The sequence below is a fragment of the Pezoporus flaviventris genome, unplaced genomic scaffold, assembly GCF_033815535.1.
Source record: "Pezoporus flaviventris isolate CSIRO_AGI_PZ_B2104156 unplaced genomic scaffold, CSIRO_AGI_Pfla_v1 ptg000081l, whole genome shotgun sequence".
NCBI lineage: Eukaryota > Metazoa > Chordata > Aves > Psittaciformes > Psittacidae > Pezoporus > Pezoporus flaviventris.
This window is the reverse complement of record NW_026892629.1, coordinates 2,391,009-2,397,008: the sequence shown is the minus strand read 5'-3', so window position 1 is coordinate 2,397,008 and position 6,000 is coordinate 2,391,009.

Here is a 6,000-nt window from a genome sequence, read left to right as displayed (position 1 = left end):
AAAAACAGGCAGATAAAACTGATAAAAGCCTTTTAATAGTTCCCATTAGGTGAGCACTGAAACATTACAGTATTTAAAACCCTGCCTCTCCTAGGGCCTGTCATTATTTTAAACACCGGTGGTTGGTATGTTCAGACACAGCAGTCAGGGCTGATTGGATCTTCCCGCAGCAGGAGCAGCATCCCAGGGAAACGTCCGTCTCTGCTTGGCTGCTCCAGTCAGGAGAGATGATGTGGGCACCCTGTGTCTCAGCAATGCTCTCCTCAAGAGTCAGAGCTGAAAAATCACCCTGCAGTTTTGGGTGCTGGAGCCACACTGGAGTTATTCTGCCTTGGTACCACAAGATGGCAGGGCCTTAATTTTAAATTTCTATTTCATTTTCTGCTTTATTTATTCTGTTTGGGTTTTGTTTGTTTGTTTTTGTTTGGTTGGTTTTAATTTCCTTTCATTTGCTGTCTGGCACTCTCAGTTATTGCTATTCATTTTATTGAGCTTAAAAAAAAGAAAAGAGTTTAAATAATGGTTTTTAGTGAGGAGGTTTTGTCTGCATAGAAGTTTTGCTTTAGCTCTGGAATGGGTTAAACTCTTCAAAAACTAACACCACTTGACGAGTATAACTTGGTGCATGCACTGTTTTGGTTCCTTTTGGTACCATTTATTTCCTTTCCTTTCTGGGAGTGGGCCAGCCACTGCAAATATTTCTATACTGGTATAAATTACAGATGTAATAGCTTACACATAAAATGCCTCAGCTTTTGTCCCTAGGCAAGATTTTAGTAAAATGACTTTTATTTGAAAAAGACAGATATTTGTGTGTGGTGTTTGTTGTGAAGGTATTTTCTGAAGTGCACAGAGCCCATTACTGATGTCAGCTCCTCCGCTCTAACCTCTGTGCCTGCACAGGATGCGACACCAGAAGAGGTAAGCCAGGCAGGGACTGAGGATGGGGTTTAATGCAGGTGTGTACACTGAGTGCTTCTGTCTTCCTTTCCTTCATTACTACCAAGCTATCCCCCTTGCCTGTAAGGGCAAACAACAGGCTTTAGGACTGGCATCAAAGACTGTTCAACACCATCCCCTCTAGCTCTTTGTCAGAAGAAGGCATTTTCTCGTCCTGTGAAGCGTCCTTTTTAGCCTGGAGAAGCTTAGAGCCGATACCACATGTAGATCTCTCAGGAGGCAGCAGAGAGTGCTGTTCAATAAGCAGTTACTTTTTCAGTCTGGTTCTCTCTCTTACCCCCAGAGTTTTAATGCAAAAAAAAAGAAAACATGAAAAGGTGAGAAAAATAAGTACTTGACTCCTTCTGATCATAGGAAAGAGCCCTCCATTCTCTGCAAATTAAGTGGTGTACTAAGTACAAGCTGGTGTGGGACCAAATAAAAGACATTAACGTCTTGTACAACCTTACATCTCTCTGTGTGCTTGGCAAATCCTTTTCTTCTGCCTGGGCACCTCAGCAGCACATTAGTTTAAGGCTAGCAGGGGGTGCATAGGGCACCAGATTCACAGCATGTCATGAGGAAGGTGTCAATTACCTGCTACGAAGTCCAGAATTCACCCTTTTAAAATTGCTCTTCTGCTGTTACCACACTCTGCAGACAGGAGCAGCACCCTTGTTCTGGCAGCCATCAAGGCTGAACAAGCAAAATAACTAATTTTTTAGTGCCAGTCAAAGTATGTGGCTTTTCTTCTCAGGAGAAAAAAGAAAAATGAAAACCTTGGTTGTAAAAGCAAGATCAGCGGGGATCTTGCATTAGATGTGATGAGGTAGTGGAGGAATAGGAAAACTCTAGTGAGGGCTGCGAAACAGGAATAAAGGGAGGGAAGCTAGAGAAAGGAAACTATATCAGCAAACCAGCTGGGAACTAAATCCAAATAAATGAAGACAACCCCTAGTCCAGCAAGTACTGATTGAAAGGGAGCAGCCCTACTTTTCCCATTGCTACAGAATCTGAAAACTGAGAGTTTTCAGTGAAAATTAAACTTTGAAGAGGATACTGTATAGATGCATCTATTTTAGTGTCCGTGCTGGGGTTGAGGCTAACAAATATATACAAATATTTTTCTGATATGAAATCTTTTCGTCAACTTGCAACCACCAAAATTTCTAACCTGTTCCAATGTCATACATTTTTTAAAACCATATATATAGAGACACACTCTACAAAATGATGTTTAGACAAACTCTTAAAGAAACAAAACAAACTTAACAAACTAAATAAACTAAACAAGCCAAACTAAAGAAAAGAACAATTTCTGAGTATCAATTTAGACAAACAGATATGAATCCTTTAACAAAGTTTTGGTTACGATCATGATGCATTCAAAAATATACTTACAGAAAAAGGAAGTGTTTGGAAAAGGCATGTTTTATCTTTGGATTGACAAACGAAAGTTCTTATCTTGTTACCAGACTGTCTTTGGCCAATAGAGGAATGTTCTGTAAAACAGGCAGTTTTTAACAAATCTAAGATTACCTTTCCGGATAGTAAAACCCCAGAACTTCAAATAGGAGATGAACAAGTGATTGGACAGATTTCATAATCTAGAATTCTTGGCTAGTTGTCTTTTCCAGCCTTCCATAATTTCAGTTTGCCTAATTGTCCCAAAACTCCTTTTAATAATTCCTTCTCCTCTTCTGCAGCAATATACTTGCTGTACATTTCTGGCAGCCCTCTATCTGTGTGGTATCCAGCTCATTTTCACAGATTTATCCTCATTGGCCTGCTTGAAATGGTTTGGAGTATGTTTTAGTTGAACTGCAGATATACTTCTGGTGATGGCATGGGAAGGCTACTGAACTTAAGACTTCTAAGTCTGGTTCAATGCGTTAGATATGAAGCTAGTTGTTCTTTCCATCATGCCTTTCAAAAATACCTACAGATTTCATATACAAGGAGCGTCTCTTTTCTCTCTTCAGCTCAGTTCTTCCCCATCTTAGCTAAAAAGCACTAACCTTTGGAGATATGTTCGCCTGGACACATTTATCTTTAACTTTTTTCCCTGCTGTCTGGTTCCTATGATAACTTTCTGACCTGCTTTTCTACATCTTGCTAGTCTTCAAGGAATAACTCCTCTGCTGCTGAAGCATGACGTAGACTCATATTGCTCTATAATGGATTTGTGTCACCTTCCATCAACAGTGAATCCAAACCTGTTAAGTCTGAAAATGGGTCCAGGTTCAGTATTTCAATTACAGGCTCCCCAGAGAGGCACAATCTGGGAATAGCTTCTCCTGGATTTATTACATGATGCCACAAATAATGGCCAACACTTGAGCAGCTTCTATGGCTTTCACAACATACTGCAGACTTGTAACTTGATGTCTAAAAGACATAGATATTTATAGAAGTTTACTGTATTCCCCAGAAATGCCTTGCAAGGTTTGCACAGGTTTTGAAGTTTTCAAAACCTTTCCCATTAAATATCTTTGAACATCCTTTGATAACAAGCCAGTCATGCGATCTTAAGACTATCAGTGAAAAAGAAAAATACTGCACAGCATCCTTTTTTAGACCTGAGATCAGAAATTCTCTATAAAACCAACAGAAGACCCACAGAAATGCTGGTTTTCTAATTGAAATAGGTATTTTTAATGTATTTTCTCTTGTACTGATAATTTGTGCTTAAATAAACCTGAAAGGCATTTGAGATTGTCACTGGTTTTATTCCTTCATAAAGCAAGATTCTTCACAGTATTGTGTCAAGCTGTAAGAACCTTGTATTCTCTAGTCCCCACGTTAGAGCAAGGGAAAGAGTCAGCAGCTTGGATTTTGCCAGGTTTCCTTCCAAGAGATTAGAAAGTGCTAGTCAAAAAATTTATGTTTCTTAAAAATCCCTGCAAACAGGGAACTTAAAGCACAATTGAATAACAGCGTGCTGAGGAAATAGTTGCTCAGGCCTATAAAATTGAAAGAGTAATTTTCTTTTTTTTGTTGTTGTTTTGCCACTATTTTGTAGGGGAATTGTAAACTACCTGTAATGAGACTGCCTGGCGGCTAATTAGTGAAAGAAACACATTCAGCTCCCAGCTGGTTTCTTGCTTACTAGGATGGAAGAAGGTGGAAGCACTTACAAGGTGGAATATATGTAACCCATGCGAGGCACACATAGGAAAAGAGAGAACGGCCTTATAAAAGGCAATTTACTTTGCCAGTGACTCTTTGAGTCTCCAGGAGTACTTATACAATCTGTTTGTGTTTTACAATAAGAATTTTCTCTCTCTCTCAGAGCTCACATTAACACTACAGTGTTAGATGCCACCAATGGTGAAATTGCAATATGTTGTCCCAGATCAGATGTGGTGCCCCCGATCCACAGTTACATGAGTCTGGTATAGGGAATAGCAAGTGTAGCAAGATATTTACTTAAAGTAAATATTTTGTCATTATGATCTTGTGTAAATCATTCCTTCACATGAAATATTGTCAGGGGAGAGTTTTCCATCAAGGAGGAGCTGTGTTCTGCACTGTCCTCTTACTAAAAAGCAACTAGAGGCCTCAGGTGGCTTGAAGCTGGGTAGACAGAATAACACTTGGTGTCATTTAAGGAGCTCTGACTTATCTATCCCAGATAAAAATCAACAGGGAAGGACGGCAGCTGTGGAAAAAGGACTGCCTTTTGGACAAGTAAATACAAACAAACAAAAAAAACCACACACACAAAAAAAAACCCAAACCACATGCTTTTAGCAACTGAGGCTTACAATACAAAGAAAAGATATACGTTAAATGAAAAATATGTCCCACTGTGTATTCTGTATCTTTTAAATGATTAAAAGGTTGTGATATTTCAAAATAAGTGGTCAACCCTCTCCCAAAAATTATGCTCTGCAAGCTAAGAACTGCTCTGCTGCAATATACATCTCTTAGTTAGTTATCTATCTATATGCTGACTGTAACATAATAGAAGTTGATTCCTGCAATATGGTCTGGACATGACCTTAATTAAAAACATACCAGAACTCAAAATTGAATAGAAATAGTTTAATAGTTTAATCCTAACAAGTCTAGGACATAAAAGCTTTTGCCTGTCCTAGCTAACAGAAGCTGTGCTCTGTCCTGCACTCATCCAGACAAGGGAGCAAGCAAAGAATCACACAATGATTTTATTCTGAGTAAGAAGTGATAAGGCAATTGCTACTATCTAAGCCTGTAACATTATCACTTACACACTTTCAGCATACCACCCTTTCTCTTTCTGAAGTCATTCATTTACACTTTAGGATTTGTTCACATTTAACTGAAAAGGTGGATATTGAATTCCAAAGACTTTCTTAAGAATCCCAACAATACGTCTGTAATGTTAAAAGAACACTCCAACAAGTGTTTAATGAGCCACCTCTACACCATTCATCAACCTTCCTAATGGTGCATGATGGTTATATGCTATAATGAGGATTTTGCTTCTGAGGCAGGTATTCACAGGGTACTGAACATTTTATCTGTCTATCAAAGCAAACATCCTCCTTTGCACTATTAAAATGTCCCACTTTCCTTACACCTTTACATTCAACAGCTGTGCATATTTAAAATCTATACAGTATATACAATCCATCTATGAGTTTTCTTCAGTTAGAGTTCCCATCACATATTAAAACACAGTTTTACCCATTATTTTTGGTGCATTTTAAAACCAATTAAATGTATTTCGCCTACTTCTTCTTAGTTTCATTGAGACCCAAGGCAATTTGCTGGGCAGCCATGAAAAAACTGGTGGCCACCATGAGTTCCAGCCCTCCTAACCACAGCCAAGGGGCAAAGAGCAGCAGAGCCTTTGAACTTCCCCATGCACAGCCAGCACAAAAGTCATCGCTGAAGTCCTAAATGACAGGTCACCCTCAGTGCTACAAAGGCTGGGAAGGCAGGACATGGAGCAAACAAATGCTGATGGGGTCAAAGCCTCGCTCACACAGTTGCCCAGGAAAAGCTTCCAGTTCACTGCATATTTTTACAGCTCTGGTACATGTAGTCTTGACAGTTTCTACAGGTTGTCTTGAA